Source organism: Phascolarctos cinereus, unplaced genomic scaffold (assembly GCF_003287225.1).
Source record: "Phascolarctos cinereus isolate Bilbo 61053 unplaced genomic scaffold, phaCin_HiC Scaffold_2;HRSCAF=192, whole genome shotgun sequence".
NCBI classification, from domain to species: Eukaryota; Metazoa; Chordata; class Mammalia; order Diprotodontia; family Phascolarctidae; genus Phascolarctos; species Phascolarctos cinereus.
The window spans coordinates 134,529,587-134,552,030 of record NW_027555625.1 but is presented as its reverse complement, the minus strand read 5'-3'; the positions used below and the strand labels follow the sequence as shown (position 1 = coordinate 134,552,030).

Genomic DNA, 22,444 nt, shown 5'->3' with positions numbered 1-22,444 from the left:
GTAAGTGTTATGTGTCTGAGGCTGGATTTGAACTCAGGTCCTCCTGACTCCAGGGCCAGTGCTCTATCCACTATACCACCTAACTGCTGCCCCGCCTCCCCCTCCTCCTCCTCCTCCCCTCCTCCCCTCCCCTCCTCCCCCTCCTCCCCTCCTCCCTCCCCTCCTCCTTCTCCTCCCTCCCTCCCCCTCCCCTCCCCCTCTCCTCTCCCCTCCCCTCCCCTCTCTCCTCCTCCCCTCCCCTCCTCCACCTCCTCTCCTTCTCCTCCCCCCCTCCCCTCCCCTCTCCTCTCCTCCTCCTCTCCTCCCCCCCCCTCCTCCACCTCCCCCCTCCTTCTCCTCCCTCCCCCTCCTCCTCCTCCTCCTCTCCTCCTCCTCCCCCTCCCCTCCCCCTCCTCCCTCCCCCTCCTCCTCTCCTCCCCTACTCCTCCTCCCCTCCTCCTCCTCCCCCCCTCCCCTCCTCCTCCCCCTACTCCTCCTCCCCTCTCCTCTCCCTCCCTCCCCTCCTCCTCCCCTCCTCCACCTCCCCCTCCTCCTTCTCCTCCCTCCCCCTCCCTCCTCCTCCCCCTCCTCCCCTCCTCCACCTCCCCTCTCCTTCTCCTCCTTCTCCTCCTTCTCCTCCCCCTCCCTCCTCCTTCTCCTCCTCCTCCTCCTCCTCCTCCTCCTCCTCCACCACCATCACCACCACCACCACCACCACCCCCTGGGTTATTAGTGCTTTCCAGCTCTTGAAATCACTTCATATTACCTTATATATGCGCATCTCTGTGCATGTATTGTATTTCTCTCCTCCCCAGTAGAATGAAAGCCCCTCGAGGACAGGGACTATTGTATTTGTCTTTGTTTCCCAAATCCAGCATAGTACTTTGCATAGCAGATCATTTAGAGGCTGCCTGCTCTAACCCCGTCATTTTACAGAGGAAGAGACTGAGGCACAAAGGTGAGAGAAAGGTGCAGTGACTTATCTAAGGTGACACAGGCAGGAAGAGGCTGAAGCAGGTCCCCTCACTCTAAAACTCATCATTCTTTCCAGTGAACCAGATATTCCTCTCCTGCCATAGCAGGTGCTTAATAAATATTGAATTGAATTAATGAATGTTTTCAAAACACTGGAAAGATTTGCAAATTATTTTAAGTATGTGACGATGAAGCTGATGAGCCTTGTTGTCACAGTTCCTGGTGTTAACTCATTGTGACAAAATGGATTCCACTGGCCAAGGCTGTGATAGGGACAACGGTATGAAGCAGGGAGCAGAGGAACAGAGGGTGAGATAGGGAAGGGGTCTTCAGGTCATGTAGTCTAACCACCTTATCTTATAGTGAAGGAAATTGAGGCCTACAGAGTTTAACTGACTCAGCCACCCAGGTGCCATGTGACAGAGAGAAGAATCTCCTGGTGTCTACAGGTCTAGAAGTTTAACTTTCTGAACCATTTCCAGAGGACATTAGAACCTCAAAAGTTTTATGACATCCAATTAGTGTGTGAGAAGCCGCCTTACTTCAGTCCTTCAAAAGAGCCATGATTTCATCAGCCTGGGCACTCCTCTACCCATTTCCATCAGAGGCAGCTGGGTAGTATAATGGATGGACCACTAGCCCTAGAATCAGAAAGACTTGAGTTCAAATTAAGCCTCAGACACTAGCTGTGTGACCCTGGGCAAGTCACTTAACCTCTGTCTTAGTTTCCTTAACTGTAAAATGGAGTTCATAGTAGCCCCTACCTCCCAGGGTTGTTGTAGTATTAAATGAGAATAGAAATATGGAAATCACTTAACACAGTGCCTGACACATAGTAGTAGGTACTTAAATACTTTTTTCCTTCCTTCCATTTTTCCTTCCATTTTTCCTTCTTTTCTTCCTTCCTTCTATCTTTCCTCTCATGCAGATAGCAACACTTCATCGTCTTAGCAGGTAGTGTACATGAGATGCTGAGAACAAAAAACTTTCTCCCCCGGTGGCCGATCTCCTGGCGATGAGCCTCTTTGCATTTGACTCAGCACAGACGTATACATGGTCCAGAGCCAGGCCTGTAATTCAAAGGGCGCTCCAGCTCATATTAAGTTGGCAGGCCTTTAAGATCCCATTCTAATGAGTATGATTTTAATGGAAAGAGGCCACCCCCCATTGCTCAGCCCTGTTAAAGCCACACATTTGTTTATATTTAACATGTAGATTTTTGTAATGTTTCTACTAAATGGGAGGGCTATAACAGTGAGTTTCCCAGAATTGGACATTTATCAGATAGAAGGATGTTAGGTTTGCTGGCTTGAGTTTGTTGGGTCATGTTTGTTACTTTTCCAAGACATAAGATCTTAGGCCCAGAAAAGACATTAGAAATCCTGTTTGAAAATGGATGGAGTAGAAAGAGTGGCACTGGTGTTAAAGACAAAGGACCTGGATTAAATTAAATTCATACCTGACAGTCTGTATGACCTTAGTCAAGTCACTTAACTTTCCCTTAGTTTCCACACCTCTGAAAAGGAAAGGTTTGACTAGAATCAGATTTAGAGATGGAAAGAATCATAGAGGTCATTAAGTCTGACTTCCTTGTGTTACAGACCCTCGTTCTATCGAGGAAACCGTGAAGTCCTGCAGCTGGGAAAGGTCTGAGGTGGGATACAAACTCAGGTCTTCCTGATTCCAGGTCCAGCACATTATCTGCTCTGCTCTATGGCCCCTGAGGATTCTTTCAGCTTCAGATCCATGCTCCTATTCCCCCATTTTACACATAAGGAAAAGTGACTTTTGTTTATTGAGTAAGCCTTATGACTTTAGGTATCAGAAGAAAGGTGTCAGGAGACAAGAGTAAAGTTCTTGCCTCAATGTCTCTCTTTAATGTATTGTGAGCTACTTATATAGGACGTGGCATCACAAAGCATCTCCACACATATGCTACTTTATTTAATTGGTCCAACAGTCTTGGGAGGTGGGCTGTGCACCACTTTGCACTTAAGGAATCGGTGTCTCAAGGGAGGTCCAAACTTCACAGAACAAATCCCCTTAATAAAAAGATTTGTTTGGATAGAGCACCAGCCCTGGAGTCAGGAGGACCTGAGTTCAAATACAGCTTCCAGCACGTGATACTCACTAGCTGTGTGACCCTGGGCAAATAACTGAATTCCTATTGCCTACCCAAAAAAAAAAAAGATTTGTTCTGTAAAACTTGGACTCAGTCAAAAGGCCACACCCAAAGACCTAGAAGACCGCATGTAGCCTCCAGGGCCCAGGTTCCCCACCTCTGCCTCAGAGGGATGAAGTGATTTACTGGAAGTCACACATCTCCTTACTCTGGAGAGGATCATGGTTTTACAGAAGACAGGAATCTTAGAGGCCACCTAGTCTAAACCCTCTCATTTTACAGATGAAAAAACAGGCTCAGAGAGTGAAGTGACTTGCCTAAGGTCACACAGACCTTAGGTAAGTGCTAGCAGCAGGATTTGAACCCTCATCTTCAGAATCCAAATACAGTGTACTTTCCAACATACCACATTAATCAGTATGCCTATTTAATTCAATTCCACAAACATTCATTAAGCATCTACCATATGCAAGGTAAGAGGCCTGCCTGGTGCGGTGACTGCACAGTTGACCTCAGAGTCCAGAAGACCTGAGTTCAATTTCTACTATTTGTGAGTACTGTGTGTTTGACCCTGGGATACATTACAGGACCTCTTAGAGCCCCAGGCACCTCTCTCTATGGAAGAATAGTTGCAGATTTGCATTAATAGAGGGAATTTTCTCATTCAGAGCTCCACATAATAATGAAATCCCCTCAAAAATGTGCCAGTCATAAAAATGAAATAGTCCCGCCCTTAGGAAGCTTACATTCTACTGGGAGATATATCATGTATGCCCATAAGTAAATGCAAAGTATATACATCATTATTATATGAAGTAATTTCAAGGTAGGGGAGAGTAAATATCTAGAGAAACTCAGTAAAGGCTTTGGGTAGGAAGTAGCAGCTGAGCTATAGTATTTTCTTATTTTTAGTGAAGGGCTTTTATCCTTTCCCATCATCATTTTGTTCCTTTAGGTGATTAATAGGAGACTGAGACTAGAAATGGAAGCAGAATAAAGGGATATTTGCTCTTAAAAAAAAAAAAAACCAAACCCAGGTCCCTCCCACTATTCTACCCAAGAGGATTTTTTTGGGGGGAAATATATATACATATGTATATATATATATGTGTGTGTGTGTATGTGTGTGTATGTATATGTATATACATACACGTATATTCTATATATAATACACACCCACACAACTTTTTCTTTGCTGTTTCTATTTTCATTTATCCCACTGGGGAAGCGCTAAATTCAGAAATGTTGTGAGACTCAAATGAAATAATGGTTGTAAAGTACTTTGATAACCTTAAAGGACTATATAAGTGCTAGTTATTGATGTTATCATTATTGTTTTTGTTGTTGTTGTCAGTCTACAATCACCAGGTCTACAATCTGGTGATAATTCATTCCTTGAGCCTTCTACTGTACTCCTGCTGACCTCAAGCAATGTTTATAGAGCAATACAGGGGTGTGCTGGTAAATATTTAACAGTGGGGTCTCCAGGGGAAAAAATGTATGCACACATGCTTTTAAATTTAATCTGTATTGTTAACACTTTCTTCAGTCTAGAGAATCTGTAAAACAATAAACCAAGCATTGATTCATAGTGATATAATTTCTGAAGTGTAAATGCTCATACTGAAAATTTAGCAATCGTGTGGAAGTCAGAGAAACCTTGGAGACAGTCTAGTCCCACTCCAAAATTTTGTAGATGATAGGTTAAGGGACTTGGCCACGGCCATAGAGGGAGTGAGTGGTAGACTCGTTTTTTGAACGCAGATCCGCTGATTTCAAATTCAGGGTCCTTTCTAGTGTATTATATCTGTATTTCAATGATTTACTTGACCTCCTCCATGCCTCACCCCCCCCCCCAAAAAAGGAATATTAATTCCTCGAAGGGACTAACAAGTCCCTGCTCATTTTCTCTCTCATTTCAAATCACTACGTCCAGACTTGCTTACACAGAATCTGAGGGAAATGGGAGGAGAGGATATTTAAGCCTTCCCTGCTGATAAAGCTAGAGAGATTTAGGTAAAAGCCATCCTCTAAGATCGGTAGCTGAATATCTGCATCCATGTTTATTCTTGCACTCTCCTCTAACATGCTTCATTCCCATTTATTCATAACCTTTCAAAATAAAAATTAGTAGGGGGCAGCTAGGTGGCACAGTGGATAGAGCCCCGGCCCTTGATTCAGGAGGACCTGAGTTCAAATCCAGCCTCAGACACATAACATCTACCAGCTGTGTGACCCTGGGCAAGTCACTTAACCCCACTGCCTAGCCAAAAACAAAAACAAAAACAAAAGATAGAAATTAACGAAAAGGTGGAACTTGGCCTTTCAGAGGTCCTCTTGCTCCAGTTTTTCTTGAAGAGGAAACATTCTTTCCCTTTTAACAGGAAACATGATGTTTAAGACTCATTTTGCTAACTATAATTCAGTAGACATTATTATTCCTATTTATGCCCTTAAAAGTAAATTAATTCATAGGAGTAGAGAAGCTCAAAGTTGGAAGGGGCAGCAGAGATCATCTAATCCGGTTCCACCTGAACAGGAATCCCCTTTGCACATTCACTTCATCTCTCTACTCTTCATCTGTAAAATGAGAGGGTTGGATTTCATTGCCTCTGAGGGCCTGCTCTGATCTGTGATCCTATAACCCCTTGTCTGACGTGGTATATAGCAGAGATGACATTCATGGGGTGGTCTGCATGGCCGCTGAGGCCCCTTTGAACTTCCCGATTCTGTGATTGTCCCAAAATCTGAAAAATACGAGCTCTTGTCTGGGCACATCTTCCTTATCCTGTACTGGTTCAAATGTTTTTTGGTTTTTTTGGGGGGGAACCAGTTGAAGGATTTTACAATTATACCTGCTACACTTCATTTTTTTTCTTTTTTAAAATTTATTTTAAACTTAAATACACAATAAGAAAAGAAGCATTGACATGTGCATGGCAGAACATGAGAGAGGATTCAAAATAGACAACAATAAATTTCCATTTCAAAAAAGCCAATATAATAAATACTACCCATTGTGTTTCGAGCTGTCCATCTTTTCTTTGCTTCTTTGTAAGTTTTCTTTTGTTCTCTGCTATGCGCTACCCTTCATTTTTATCTGATTTAGCCCACAATTCTGGCATGTTGAAATTCTTTAAGACTCTAATTCTATCATCCAATGTGTGAGCTATTCCTCCCTGATTTATGTTACCCAAACATTCAGCTGTTTCTTGTGAGATGTATTACCCCACTACGTAAAAGAACAATGGTTTACATTTGTGTATGAACTTACAAAGTGCTTCCAGATACATTATCTCATATAATCCACAGAACAACCTTCAAGCTTAGAGTTGATATTTTTATTTTCCTCATTCAACAGATGAGGAGCTTGAGGCCTAGAAAAGTGAATTAAATTCCTTAAGATCTGAATTCAATTCATCAAAGTCCTCTACAACTTGGCACCTTCTTACCTTTCCAGTTTTTTCTTACACCACTCCTATCCACGAGTGCTATGTACAGACAAATCAGACATTTATTATCCCTTATACGTACCCAGAAAGTTTCCTACCTCCAAGCTTTTGCTAATGCCATTCACTCTGTTTAGAATGCTCTTTGCCTTTTGAAAGCCTTGAAGACCTGAGTCAAATGCTGCCTCTCTAGGAAGCTTTTCCTGAGCCCCACAGTGGGAAATGATCTTTTCATCTCCCAGCCTCACATAATACTCTGTAAATATGTGCTTATTACATTCTTGCCTGCTCTGTGATTATTGTATATTTATTGCATACTGCTACATATTTTTATGTTTTGGATTTCTTTGCTAGACTATAAGCTCCATGAGAGTAGGAGCTGTGTGTTATCAAAGTTTTGTATGCTCCCAGTAGGCACTTAAAAGAATGGTGAATGAATAAATATGAATTGGAATTTACACCTAGGATAGTAGTCTCTAGTAGAATATGTTCTACTTCATGGTTTAATTGCTGTAAATTTGAATATGAAAGTTACTTCAGTATCTGAGAAAGAGAAAAGACATGTGCTGAGCGTGTAAGTATGTGTGTGTTTGCTAGAGACAGAGACAGAGAGACAGAGACAGAGGAGAGAGAACAAGAGAGCTGAAAGGAGTAAGAGATACAGTATTTATGTGGGATAAGGCTTGGTTTGGGATTCATTGCCTCTTCAATACCCTGACCTTTAAATCTAATTTGCCTATCTCCAAATTATGAATATACATATGAAAGTTTATGTTTGATCATGGATTCTTTGGCTAATGTCAACTGTTTTCTAAGAGCTCTGTTTCGATTAGAAGTATAAAGCTAGAAGGGACCTTCAAAAATAGAATATCAGTTCTGGAAGGGGCCTTATAATATGGAATGTCAGCACTAGAAAAAGCATTAGAAAATACAATGTCAGCTCTGGAAGAGACCTTTGAATCTAGATTGTTCAGACTATAATGAACCTTAGAACAAAGAGCGTCAGAGCAGGAAGAGACCTTAGAAATAATCTTATTTACTTTATGGAAAAGGAAGCTGAGGTCAGGGAGGGGAGAGGCTTACCCCAAGGCTACATAGCAAATTAGTGGCAGAGGGAAGGCAAAGAGCCATGTCTTTCCTCCTCTCCTCCACTTCCTCCTAAACAGAAGTTCTTAGCCTGAGGTTGGTGAACTTTTAAGAAAAAATTTAAAAACTACATTTCAATATGATTGGTTTCCTTTGTAATCCAGTGTATTTTATCTTACAAATTTAAAAGCATTATTCTGGGATCCATAGGTTTCACCAGACTGTCAAATAAACCCATGAAAACCAAAAAAGTTAAGAATCTCTGCTCTAGAACTTTATGTGGGTGAGCAGAAGACACCTGAGTCTCTCAGACAAAATAAAGATAAGTTGGTAGGACAAATATTTATCAAGCACTTAATTCATGCAAAGCAGTAACTAAGCAAGGTACCGGGAATTCAAAAATGCAAGTGAAATAGTCCAGGCCTTCATGGAGTTTACATTCTTCTAGGAGGATAGGTTTAAAAGAGACATTATCATTGACAGGACCAGAATAGATATGAGCGTTCTGGTGCCAAAGAACCTATCTCAGAAGGTAAACTGGGTATAGATTGGGAATGCTATGCATCTTTTCAGAGGTGGAACCTAAGCCTCCTTGGAAACCTTCCCCAGGACTGTTTGAGTGTCCCTCTTGATATCAATGGTTCCAAAGCACCTGCTCCACTCACTGCCTTTCTGGCATGGATGGCATCAGCACACAACACAACCTTTTCAAAGCTCCAAAAGATGTTGTTGTTATACATAGGAAACTAAATTATGAATTTCGGCTCAATCATCAGAGAGGTGGCATCACCAGGGCTGGGCAGTGTCTCCTATAGGAAGGCAAAAAGTGTGTAGACTCTGTTTCCAGTAACCTTACTTTTCATACAACCAAGTCTCCTGAATCCCAATCCCCGTACTTCTTCTATTATATGCTACTATATGGCTTCTGAAGTTCCATCATGTCTGCATGTTACCAAAATGGTACTGATTTACCATGAGCATACTAGAAAGATCTTTGACACCTAGACCCACCTTGCCTTTTTAGACTCACTACACATTAGTCCCTGAGGGTAAGGGCTATCTTTCTCCCTTATATTTGTATCTCCAACACTTAACACAGGGCCTGGCACATAGTAAGCACTTAATAACTGCTCTACTTACCTACCTACCAATCTACCTATCATCTATCTATCTATCTATCTATCTATCTATCTATCTATCTATCTATCTACCTGGTTATCCACCTATCCCCCAGATGCTAGCACCTTTTCCCCCAAATCACTTTGTACCTGTTTGTATCAACTTATATATCTACCAGCTTTCTCCCCTGGCTAGATTGTAAGCCCCTTGAGGGCAGGTGGAGACCCTTTCACTTGCCTTCTTTGTATCCGCAGTGTGCCTAGCACAATGACATAGTAGATACCTAATAAATGCTTGCTTGTTTGATTGATGCCAGGCTCTTTCTGGTCCCCTGAAAATATTCTTAGCTGCTGTGCTTCATTTCAGAGCCCCTTTCGTTCATTAACTTGAGCTGCCACTTCTCCCCCTCAAGCCAGGTTCCCAAGGGGCCTGCAAACCCTTGCAACTGATTTGCTGCCGAGCCACACTGATTTCCCAAAGCATGGAAGCTGTTGCTAGTTTCATGAGATTAGGAAATAAAGAGAAGGTGATATGAGGTTAATTCATCTCCTCACAGTGCTCTGAAAATGTGTTTTTTGTGGTCTTTAAAAAAAAAGATAATGAAAAGGATTTGCCTGTTTTTTCCCCGTCACCTTGAATATCTAGTAAACCACAGTATTGTGAACTGCCTTGGTAAAAGAGCTAAATTTGGATTTCAGGTAAAGAAAGTAGAGCAAATTCAAAGATCCAATTTGCTGCTTTCCATTGGTGTCAGCTTCATTCAAGTTTGAGGGAGTTTGAGTTTAGCTTTCTGCTTCTTCCTCTGATTTTATCTTGTTTTTTCCCAGTAGAGAAGACAGGTTTGAGGAGATAAAATACAGTTATCCACTGGGGTTAAGGTAGTTAGTACAGCTTTGTGTGGTTTCTGATTCATTAGATTCCAAGATTATGTATCTTCAGCAGATTTTTTTTCCACTGAGTAATCTCTGTAGGGGCAGCTAGGTGACGTATGGATAGAGCATTGGGCCCTAGAGTCAGGAAGACTCATCTTCCTGAGTTCAAATCTGGCCTCAGATACTAGATGTGTGACCCTAGGCAAGTCACTTAGCCTTGTTTACCTCAGTTTCCTAAAGAAGGAGATAGCAAACCACTCTAGTATCTTTGCCAAAAAAAAAAAAAGTCCTCAGATGAGGTCACAAAGAGTTGGACATGACAGAAACAACTGAACAGCAACAAATCTCGGTACAGTTATAAAATATCCAAGTAGGAAGAGGTTGAAGATTGGGGAGACTGGATGGAAAATAAACGCCTGACCTCTAGGAAAGCTTTCTTACATTGATTGGTAAAGGTTTCTTACATTGATGCTGGGCTTGTGGTTTCTAAGGGTCTGACCTAGATTCTCTCATCGTGGTTAGATGGCACTTTGGGGGTTCCATCCTGTTGAATATCAGACCTATGGAAAAGGTCCAACCTCACATGTCCTGTATATAATAAAGAGGGCTATGTGTAGTTGGACCTGTCCCACAGGCCCTGTATTCTTACACGTGGAGAGACCTTAACATGCCATCTGATCTCCGTGGTTAGCATCTTTGTCAACATTTTCACCTCCTTCATCAACCCCTCCCCTTTGTTGCTTCCTTTTTTTCTTAAAGTCCAGACCTCTGACTTCATTAGTAAAGGGAATCCCTTTGGTTGAATGGCTAACCTGTATCAGAGGCAGGACTTGAACCCAGGTCTTCTTGACTCTAAGGCCAGCTGTCCGTTTACTGCCCAACATAAATTTCCAATTGGGTGAAATACAGTGCTTAAGATATGGGAAAATTCTTTGAATGGCTTTAATTCTGTTCTCTTTCTGACTTCTAGCAAGAGGCCCTCCTGTTTATCATTCCTTGGTTTTCCTTTCCAATACTCTTTCCTTTTTTCTTCCTCTAACCTTTCTTAACCTTTCTTTTCCTTCCTTCCCCTTCTTCTACTTACTTCCTTTTTCTTCTCTCTTCATCTTTTCAACTTCTCTACTTCAAAGCCATAAATGATACATAGAAGAGGCATTGCCTCAGTGATCAGACACACTGAGACATGGGAAAGGCCTTAGGTTAAAAAGGCCAAGGTCTCCCACTGCATCGGGGGCCATTGCCAATCATTCTGACCTATGTCTTGTCACTGGACACCTCTTACTCTGGAGGAGACAGTGAGGCTGATGACTTGCACAGCCCTGCCTCACTTAAATCGAAATTCACTTGCAAGTCAAGACAACACCCTCATGATGTCATTAGTCGTCTTCAAGAATGAAGGATGAACAACAAATGATATATGAAAAGATATTAGGGCCAAGGATGAAGCTAGGGACCATTTTAATCTTTTTTTGTTTGTTTCTTTTCTCCTCTTCAATCCTTGATTGCATATATACTTTGATCTCTTTTGGAGCAGCAAACCTACAAATATATAAAACATATTTCTTGCTATTGCATTACTGATTGCTTCCAATATTGCTCCCTTCTCAGTAAGCACCAAGAGGAAAAAAAAATGAGTTTTGCAGTTTCTTTGTGTGCCGATTTTTAACTGAGAGTCATAATAGTGTTATGAAATAAACCCTGAACCTGGAATTAGGAGGCCTTGATTTACAAGCCGACTCTTCCACTTCCTAGTTGTGTGTCTTTGGGCAAGTTAAATCTCTATTTGGTAGCTATCAAATGTTTGCTCTCATTACTGATGATTATCAATATTTTCTCTCATTACTAATGGCTGAGGAGGGAGCTTCAGAAACTTGTAACTTGGATAAGAGTTTAAGGAAAGATCTAGCCAAATTCACTAACCAGTTGATGATTCAAGTATCCCAGGCCCAGAATCTCTCTAGCTTTTCATCGACACAAAAAAAGTCAGTGACGTACTACAAAGGCGTCCTCCTAGGTGTACAGAGGATAGGACAGCTACTGTTAGGCAAGTAACAGCACACACATAACACATAGTTTCATAAAGGCAGGGGCTCATGATCAGATGTGGTAAGGGCACAATTCCTTGGGATGTTCGGTCCTGCAAGAGTACCGTATACTCAAAACTCCCTGAAATATCATGCTGCAGACACCCCCTCAGTTGACCAGGGAGTCTCCTAATGTCAGAGATAAGCAACAAGGTCGAGGGCCCCCTTGCTGGTTTTATAGTCTGATCTGTGTTTGGAGCTGCCTGTCCTGCCAAAACAGTGTGGGCAGTCAAGTCAAACTGATAAGCTGAGTGCTACACCAGTGATACAAAGATAGGCAAAAACAGAACAAAGCTAGCCTCTGTCCCTGCTCTGAAGGGGCTTACAGTCTAGTTTATCTTTGCTATCTATAGGCCAAAGCCCCTGAGGTTCTGTGCCATGGCCAATGACCCAGCTGTTGTCATTAAGGTATCACCCTGGACTCAGTCCAGCACAGTGGTCAGCCATCTAGCTGTTGTCACTGATGCTTTCAGGGAAGGAGGAAAGAAGAAGGAAAGAAAGATGACAGTAGCTGCGTTGGCTACTCATAGCACTGTTGTGAGGAACAAATAAGATAGAATCATAGAACGCCACCTCCAGAAGGGACCCTCGAGATCATCTAGTCCTGTCTCTTCTTTTTGACAAAAAAAGGAAAGTGAGGCGGAGAAAAGAGAAGTGGATTACCTAGAGTCACACGTTATGTTACTATGGACTAGAATCTAGGACTCCTGGCTCCCAGGTCAATACTTAATAATATATGCAGAAGCACTTTTTAAAGCATCATTTAAATGCATAATAATATTATCATCACTGTACTCTTGTTCTTCCCACGGCTTAGACTGTTATTTATTATTTTAGGTTGCTGGTGTTAATATTGACAATCATCATCTCTATGGTATTTATCATGCTCATAGTGATGTTATTATTATTTTTTATTTTAAGGTAATTGGGGTTAAGTGACTTGCCCAGGGTCACACAGCTAGGAAGAGTCTGAGGACAGATTTGAACTCAGGTCCTCCTAACTACAGGAATTGGTGCTCTATCCACTGTACCACCTGGCTGCCCCCAGACTGATATTATTGTAGTTGCTCTGTATATTGTTTTCTCTTCTTCTAAGATGATTTCGTATAAATTGTCTCATGTTTCTCTGAATTCCTCATATTTATCAGTTTTTACAGTATGATGATATTCCATTCATATACCCACAGTTTGGTCAGTCATTCCTCAATTGGTAGGTATCTATTTCCTTACAATTTTTTGCTACCACAGAGCACTTACTATGAATATTTTGCTCCGTCTAGAATCTTTCTTTTTGTTGTTGACCTCTTTGAGGTACATGCTCAGGAATGGGATCATCGCATCAAAAGGTATAATTAGTTTAGTGAACTTTGTCATATAGTTCCAAATTGTTTTCCAGAATGGTTAGCCCAATTCACAGCTCTACCAACAAAAAATTCTTGCTTCTGTTTTTCCATAGTTTCTCTAGCATTGACTAGTGAAAGATATTTTAAGAGAGACTTTTGGGCCAGGCTCATCTACTGATACCTCTTGAGGTCACCTTTTCTTTTGACTGAAAATCCAGAAGGCCATGAGCAGAATGATTGTGAGGTTGTATATATATTTCTAAAACGGTCAGTGTTAGCTCTGGCTATAGTTTGGCATTTCAAAGACTTTTCTATCTTCGGAGGAATTCAGGGTCGTGATTCCTGTCTGTTGAAAAGAGCTACTTTCTGTTTAATGGGACCAGAGTTAATTTCCTCTGTCATATCTATCATATTTGTACATTTGGAAATTGGCTAATGGAATTGGGGGCAATCAGAGGAACTAAACAGAGGAATAATTTACTGAGAACAAATGTCTGAAATGGCATATTTTGCCAATGGTATTTCTCACAGTTGGTACAGGAAAATACCCCAAATTAAATCATTCAGACTGAATGAGGTTTATTGTTCCTTCCCCCTTGCCAAATGTTAAAGGAAACACAGCCTGGCTGGGCTATTCTCCCCACCCTCCATCAGACAGATTGCTTCTCAGAACTGATATTTTACCTGAAAAAAAAAAGTGCAAAAGCAGATGGCAGACCCCAGGTATGCCTGGCAGAAATATATATATATTTTTTTGCTCATCAACAAGCATCTATTAATTCCAAGAAATATAAATGGAGCTGATGATAATAGTTAGTATTAGCAGCACTCTATTTGCAAAATGCTTTATTTACATTTGATTTACATTTGATCCTTATGGTTACCGTAAGGTAGGTGCTATTAGTATCCCCACCTTACAGAGGAGGAAACTGAGACAAAGGATAAATGAATATTTTTTCAATAGGAGTTTCTGGGAGCTTTTTTGACTATTTCTAGTGCTATGTGGCATTGGGTCATATGGGGCCAAGTGGCCTCAGGAAATTCCTTTTAGGAAGTCTGTTTGAAAATGAATTAGGTAAGGGGCATCTAGGTGTCGAAGTGGTTAAAGCACCAGCCCTCGAGTCAGGAGGACCTGAGTTCACATCTGGCTTCAGATACTTGACACTTACTAGCTGTGTGACCCTGGGCACGTCACTTAACCCTATTGCTTAGCCAAAAAAAAAAAAAGAAAAAAAAGAAAAAAAAAGAAAATGAGTTAAGCTGATATCTTCTCTAAAGAGAGACATAGAGCATTATTTGAAAATTGATCACCAGGAGTAGTTAGTTCTTCACTCTGGGCTTCTAATTTAGCCATAGTATTCACTCCTCTCTCTCTCTCTCTCTCTCTCTCTCTCTCTCTCTCTCTCTCTCTCTCTCTCTCTCCCAATTCTCTCCACCCTGTTTGTTATTTTGAGAAAGAAATAGATGATTTATTTTTCTCTACCCAATTCCCTGGCAGGCTGTCTGCATGTCAGCAGCAAGAGGAGTTACTCAGCAGGTTTGGTCAGAGCTCTTTAGTCTCTATTTGCTGAAAGGAAGAAGAAGGATTCTAAGCCACAGCCATACTTCAGCTGCTTTGACCAAGTCTTCAGAGGATCTACCAAGGAGAAATTGAAGTCCATGTCTGTCCACATGTGTGTTTCACAGCCATGTCCACAGATGTTACAGAGAGATTTACCCTTCTAATTTCTCCTTGTTTTAGCAGGAAGCTGTCTGCTTAAAAAGAGGGAAATTGTAGGAATAACTATGATATGTACAATTAGAATGTTCTTAGATGGTAGACTGCCCTCCTTAGGCTGACTTTATTGCTTATGCATTAAGACTTATTGCTGTTCTTTAGGAAAATTTTACAAATCCAGTGGAGGAGAAAAATCTTCCAAGCCGCTATTTCACCACTTTGCGATGGCACTATAATTTTGTCTAAATCTCTACGGTCTAGTAAACAGGCTGCCTTCTGATCAACATGACAGATACTTATTAAATACCTACCGTGTGCAAACTGCTATGCACTGGGGATACAACAATGAAATGAAACATAGATCCTGCTCTCAAAGAATCCATAATACAAATTAGAATGTGATAGAAGCCAGAAAGAGAAGGGTGAAAACCAAACCATAACTAAGTTTATGGGTGATAATGAAATTATGGTTTGATAATTATGGGTTACGGGTGATGGTTTAGTTAGGGTTTCTAAACCATAATTAAGGTGAGGTGATCAGGGTTTTCCCTACAGGGTGCTAACATGGAGAGGGCTCTGGCAGCATGTGTGCTCTTTCAGCAGGTGGAAATAACTGAATTTAGCACCTAAGTAGCAAGAATACTTAGTTAAAATAGGAAAGTACCAGATAGTAACTTCCTCCCTGACACCCATAAACACATCAGATCAGCTGCTCCCTGGCCAGAAATGCCCTGCTCCCTCCCCAGCAGTTGACTGATATCCTGAGATCTCTTCTCTTGAGGGGACTTACATCTTGAGGTTTAAGGTCTCTACACCCTCCCTGTTAGATTTGTCTTAAATATATAATTTAAGAGAGCCTTTTGTGTTTCCTGACCCGGGGGCCAGAATTGCTAGTTATGGCTCTAGATGAGGGGTGGGAATGAAGGAGGGATCACTTCTAGCTGGGGGACAGAGGAAGGCATCGTAGGATGATGTGTGATCCTGGGCAAGTCACTTAACCTCTGTTTCCTCAACTGTAGAATGGGGGTGATAATAGTACCTACTTTGCAGGGTTGTTGTGAGGATCAAATGAAATAGTAACTTTCGAAGTAATATTTGCAAAGTACTTAGCACAAGGCCTGGCCTGTAGTAAATAAATGTGTATTCTCTTCCCTCCCCCTTCTCAGGGGAGATATCACCTGACCTGGGCCTTAAAAGAAGCAAGGCTTATAAAGAGGTAGAGATGTGATGTTAGAGATTTGTCTGTCCCAAGCACAAGGGACAATGCACACAAAGGTTCCAAGGTGAGCGAGGCTGGGACGACACTGGAAAAGAGCTCATGGTCTTTGGCTGGAGCATAGACAGAATCATAGGTAGTTAAATAAGTCTAGAAAGTTGGACCCCAAAGATGCCCTAAAGGGATGGAAATCTAGTGAGCAGCTCTTACCCAAAGCCACTAACTTCCCCTCAGTGGGTTGTTTAATTGTTCAATCCAGCAGGCAGTTAAGTGCCATTAATGCTGGAAAGACAAAGACAAAAATGAAACCATCTCTCAAGGAAGTGACAATCCACTGAGAGAAGTTTAGAGAGCTAGAGTGTCATATGTACAGAGACAAGGAAATTCAAAGGAAGCTGTGTGAGTGATTGTAATTGTTGGAAGGCCTTGAATGCCAAACCAATAATACCAGGCATGTTGTATTTTCAGGGGTAGGCCATGGGGCCTCCACTGAAGTGGATGATGCCTCATTGCCCCAGGTTCTTAGAGTGTTTGCCAGGGAAGTATATCCTCTGGCAGGCTCTATCAAACTGGAAAGTCTTCAAGTACGGTACGGGGATGACCCTGAGAGTCTATAATTGGAGGTCAAGCCTGGCTAAGTCTGAGGAGGCTGTGCACCAGAGGTGACACATTTTCTGTTTTTGTTTTTGAGGAGGTGGGAGGAGAAGATGATGATTCATGAAGAACCATTTACTAAGTCAGAGAGAGTTCAGGATCCATCTCAGTAGAATAAACACCCACAAGCTTGAAATCACGGATTCCTTGGGCAACTGTGTAAAGAGCCGTGAGTGCAGAGAGTGAGACTAACGACTGGGAAAATCTATTAGGAGGCCATTACCGCCCAGGCGAGACTATTACTGAGACAAAAGCAACTGCTCATCTGCACTGCAACATGGGATCTTAATTAGAAAAGGTGGCTCTCCTTTTTTTCCGTTGCAGATCTCTTTGTTTTGTAATTAACAAAGGATGAAAACAGAGAGAAGGATGCTGAAAGTTTGGTTTGGGGACCAGATTTAAATGGATACCACTGCTTGCCCTCCAATTAGAATTAATAAACGTTGGTGCATTAAGCTCTCTAGGGAACTACGAGAGCAACGGAGTGAATAAACCTGTGATGACTTACGAGTGCCTGTTTACATAAATGCTCTCTAGACTCTTTTGTTCCTGCACTGTAGTGGAGAGGCAGTGGGCTTAGTGGACACAGCAGTGGGCCCAGAGTCGGGAGATTTGGAGTTGAGTCCTAGTTTTGATATTTACTTGCTATGTGGGCATAGACAAGTTGTTTCATGCCTCTGTTGCCTCATCTGTAAAATGGGCACAGTAAGGCTTACAGCTACCTCACAGGCTGTTGTGGGGGGAAAGTCCTCGGTAAACCTTAAAGTTTGATAGAGATTTGAATTGTTAGGGCCATGGCCAGCAATATTGGCACCTAAAGCAGGCAACAAGAAATAAGCCTGGGGCAAGTAACATGAATGGTGCCCTTGCATCAACTATATTATTCATGATATGAAAATAATATAAAAAGAGACCTAGATAAAGTCAGTAGAGCAAAGGGGGTATTAATTACAATAGTGACTTCTATGCTGCTAGAGGAGTGCATTATGGTAACTTTCCAAGCCTTCTAAATTTTGGCATTTTGGTACAAAGACTCTTCTCCCAACCCTAGTTTTAGCTATGAATTATGTTATTATCCCAGGGTCTCTCTGAGCATGTATTTGTTAACTATACCAAAGGGGATTTCTTAAGTGTAGGAATTTTATTAGAGGATTTGAAAATCAGCTATGATGAACTTGGTAGTATCCCAGCAAGCAGATTTCATTTGGTAAAAGAGCACTATGCTGTGACTAGAGAAGCCTTGGGTCCTGGTCCCTGTTGTACTACTGTGGGCTTAAGTGTCCCACCTGTGAAATGAAGAAACAGGACTGAACCACCTCGACATCTCTTCCATAATGTGCTATAGCCAGAACATGAATCCAGATTTTCTGATAAAGATAAACATAAGTTTCTCCTGCCAAAGTAGGAGCAGTCACAGAAGTATCTGGGGCTGTTCTTCAATCTCACACAGGTCTCCAGCTTTGGTGTGGAGCATGGTGTATAGTGAATGCCCAGCTCAATGGCCTCGGGGAGGGTTTAAGAAAAAAGGCAACAGCGGGACACTCACAATTCACTGAGGTCGCAGAGGCTGTCCTGTTCAATGCAGACTGCAACAGCTACTGAAGCTTTTCCTTCTAGGGCCCAGCTGACTGCAGAAGGATCCCTGCTGGAGCATTGGCTGCAGAATTCCAGAAACAGAGAACCACAGGATGCTCGAGACAGAAGGGACCTTAGAGATCATTCTAATTTAGCCCTTTTATTTTCTGAAGGAGGAGACTGGGGCCCAGAGAAGACAACTTGCTTACCCAAGTGATTGAGCGTAAAAATTAGGACTCAAACATAGGTCCTCCAGCTTCAAGTCTGGGGCTCTTTGTATGTCACCACCCCTGTAGAGAGGTCAGACTCACTGAGTTCAAGGGGCAAGTGTTATAGAAATGTCGTATGTTAACTGGCTCAAAAATCAGATTGTTAAGAGTAAGGAGGTCATCTGATGCTTATACTGATGGGGCAGCTAAGTGGCATTGTAGCTGGAGCACTGGGCCTGGAGTCAGGAAGACCTGAGTTCAAATTTGACCTCAGACGCTTTATTAGCTGTACAATCCTGGGCAAGCCATTTAACTTCTGCTTTCCTCAGTCTCCTCATATGTAAAATGGGGATAATAATAGCACCTTTCTCCAAGGATTGTTCTGATGATCAAATGAAATAATGTTTGTGAAGGGCTTAGCACAGTACCTGGGACATAGTAAGCACCACATAAATGTTAGCTATTATTATACTAATGTGACCCCAAGAAAAATGTTGAAACAGTCAAAGCTTTAATTTTTTAAGAACTCTTCTGTGTTCTTGGACTTTGTTAATGGAAGTATGGTATTCAGGGTACGTGAGGTGATGAGGTTCCCATATTCATCTGCCTTGGTCACATATGAAACATAATGTTCAGTTCTAGATGCTTCGTTCTAGCTCATTGATGAGGTAGACTGTCTGCAACTTAGGGCAACTAGGATAGAGAAGAAACTTGAAAGCATTTTCATTTCATTTCAACAAATATATATGAAGCATCTGTCATATACAAGGCTGAGAGGCAGGATAGTATAATGTTTAGAGAGACTGCCTTGGAATCAGGAAGACCTGGTTTACAATTTCACCTCTCACTTCACATACTATCTATGTGACCCTGGACAAATCATTTATTCTCTTGGTGCCCTAGGCAACTCTCTAAGATTCTAAGTTGCCAAGAAGGTGCCCATCTGCATCAATAGAAGTATTTCTTCTTCCAGTGAAATATACCAATGAAACCACAGATCCAGTGCTATCCATTTGTAAGACACTGAGCTAAGTCCTCAAGATATAACAATATCTTTGGGCATACCCTTTGATCCAAAAATACCACTACTAGGTCTGTAACCCAAAGAGATCATAAAAAATTAAAAAATACTCACATGTACAAAAATATTTGTAGCAGCTCTTTTTGTGGTGGCAAAGAATGGGAAATTGAAGGGATGCCCATCAATTGGGGAATGGCTGAACAAGTTGTGGTATATAAATGTAATGGAATACTATCGTGCTATTAGCAGACTTCAGAAAAACCTGGAAAGACTTAAATGAACTGATGTTGAGTGAAGTGGGCAGAATCAGAAGAACATTATACACAATAACTGCAACATTGTGCAGTGACCAACTTTGTTAGACTTGGCTCTTCTCAGTAATACAATGATCTAAGACAATTCCGAAAGACTCATGATGGAAAATGTTATCCACATCCAGAAAAAGAACTATAGAGTCTGAATGCAGATCAAAGCATACTATTTTCACTTTTTTTGTTTTTTCTTTCTTGTGGTTCTTCCCTTTTACTCAGATTCTTCTTTCACAACGTGACTAATGTGGAAATATTTTTAATATGATTTTATGTGTGTAGCCTACATTAGATTGCTTGCCATCTTGGGAAGGGGGTAGGGGAGGGAGGGAGGGGGTAGTGGAAAGAGGGAGAGAGAAAAAAAATTGAAACTCAGAATCTTACAAAAGTGAATGTTGAAAACTAACTAACTAAATAAATAAATACGAAAGAAAGGTACAACAATGCCTCTAGGGGGGACTTGAGGGTAAGAAAATGTAGCCAGAAGGAGAATTTCAGAGATCAGAACCTTGAGAATGGAGCAAGTTTCTGGTGATGGAGAGGTCTGTGTGGCCACATCTTACTGGGTGACTGAAGAGAGTGGAAATCAAAGTCATTTAAGTTAAAAAAATGTGCAGTGTTATAAAGATATTTCTCATCAGTATCCATTTTGAGGTCTTCAAGAATGATAACAAAGGAAAATATAGAGAGGAGGATACTGGCCAGGTGCTAGAATAGTGGAAGAAGGTAGGAAATTAACCAAGAGGCTGCTAGATGGTGGTGACAAGTATAGAGGAGGTGGTACAGCTGGGTGGCATAAATTTAGCTTGATATGGTTGAATGATAGTGACAAAGCAAGAATTGGTAGGAGTGGGAAAGAGTATGCCAGCTCCCTGTCCTGAGAATCAGGGAAAGTAGGAACATGAGCAACATTAGACGGTTACCAGAGACACAGAGTTCTCAGGGGAAAGTCATGTTTCAGTAAATGCAGGGAGTGTAATAATAAGAAATCAAGAGTAAAAGGTAATTGGTTAACAAGTAAATGGTTCCAAAGGGCAGTAGAAGATAGCGATTGGGGGTTGTAGCACTGGGCTATATAATGATGATCATATAAAGGAAATAGCTGAACAGATCACATGCCTTGGACGGTGGGTCATAGACAGAAACAATGAAAGAAATGGGGCTGTTTAATCTAGAGAAGAGAAGACTCAGGGGGACATGACTCCTGACTTAAAGTATACAAAGGGCTATTTTGCAGAAGAAGGATTAAATTTGGTCTTTTTTTGGTCCCAGAGGAGCAATGGGGGTCAGCACTGCAGAGAGACACATTTCAGCTCAATGTGAGGAAAATCTTAACAACTGGAGCCATCCAAGTAGTGGAACAGGCTGCCTTAGAAGATAGCAAGTTCTATATCACTGGACATACTTAAGCAAAAGCTAGATGGCTTCTTATCAGGAGTGTTGCAAAGAGGATTCCTAATAGGGCATGGGCTGGACTTGATGACTTCTGAAGAACCTTCCAACTTTAAGACGGATTCTATAATTCTTTCAAGGTCCTCCACTGCCTCTTCTCCCCAAATCCCTTCCTTTATCTCACTACCCTTATGTTCTTTCCATCTTCTCCCCTCTCACACTCTGCTCTAAATTAGCTGTAAGCTGATAAATTCATTCACTCTGAAGTATAAATGATTTACTAAATTTAGTGTGCAATCCCTCTAAGGGAGTTCTACATTTTAATTTTCATCTTCAGATAAAGGAATGACGTTCAGAATTTCAGACATTAAAATAATCAGTCAGTTAATCCGTAAGCATTTATTAAGCACCTATTGTATGCCAGGCACTGTACTAAGTTCCGGGAAATACAAAGAAAGGCAGAAAGTGGTCCACACCCTCTAGGAGCTGACATTCTAATTGGGGGAGACAACATACAAAAAGCTCTGTACCAATAAGATCTATACAAAATAAATTGGAGAGAATCAACAGAGGAAAGACCCTGGAATTAAGAGGGATTTGGGAGACTTTTTTGCATAGAGATAGCAGGTAAATTTCCCATTGTCTTTCCAGCCATGCCACCTGAGGATGCAGTTGTAATATGTTCTTTGGGGGAGCTAGAATGACCATAGGCACAATTGTGAAGTAGTTAAAGTTTCCCAAGATGCCTCTCAAAAATAGAACCCATTTCTATAGAGCTTTAAGCTCAAGGAAAGCTCTTCCCTGACAAAAGTCCTTTGAAGTGTGTAATATGAGTATTGCCATTCCCATTTTACAGATAAGGAAACTGAGGCTCAGAGAGCAGAGCAACTCAGTCCCATGCCAAGTAGCAGATTTAAAACCTAGATCCAGGGCTTCTGCATCTGCATTCTGGACCGTTTCCAATAAAAACCATAACTGTCCCTACTTTAGCAGAGCTATTTGCTCTGGACTTTCCTAACCACATTCAATTCTGTTCTAACCACATCCTTTCTGTGTAAAAGCCACTCAGACTTCATTTCTGTCATTCAAGGACCAACCCAACTAAACTTGGAAAGACCCATTACCAGACAGCATAGGAAGGTGAATTTTTTAATCATAGCCAAAACCTTATCCACAAAGCCTATAGGGGCTTGGTTTTTCCAACAAAGAGAGTGCCCACATGGACAAAATCAGAGATCATGTAAGTACCCTAGAACACCTACAGCTGTGCACTCAGATTTAGTTCACCCTTATCTGGATTTCAGAACTCCTGTTTTACAGAAT

General features: G+C 41.5%; 1 protein-coding gene across 1 annotated transcript in view; it reads left to right on the top strand.

Moving 5' to 3' along the window:
• Positions 1–22,444, top strand: part of ANK1 (ankyrin 1) — a 187,219-nt gene that overhangs the window by 61,825 nt on the left and 102,950 nt on the right.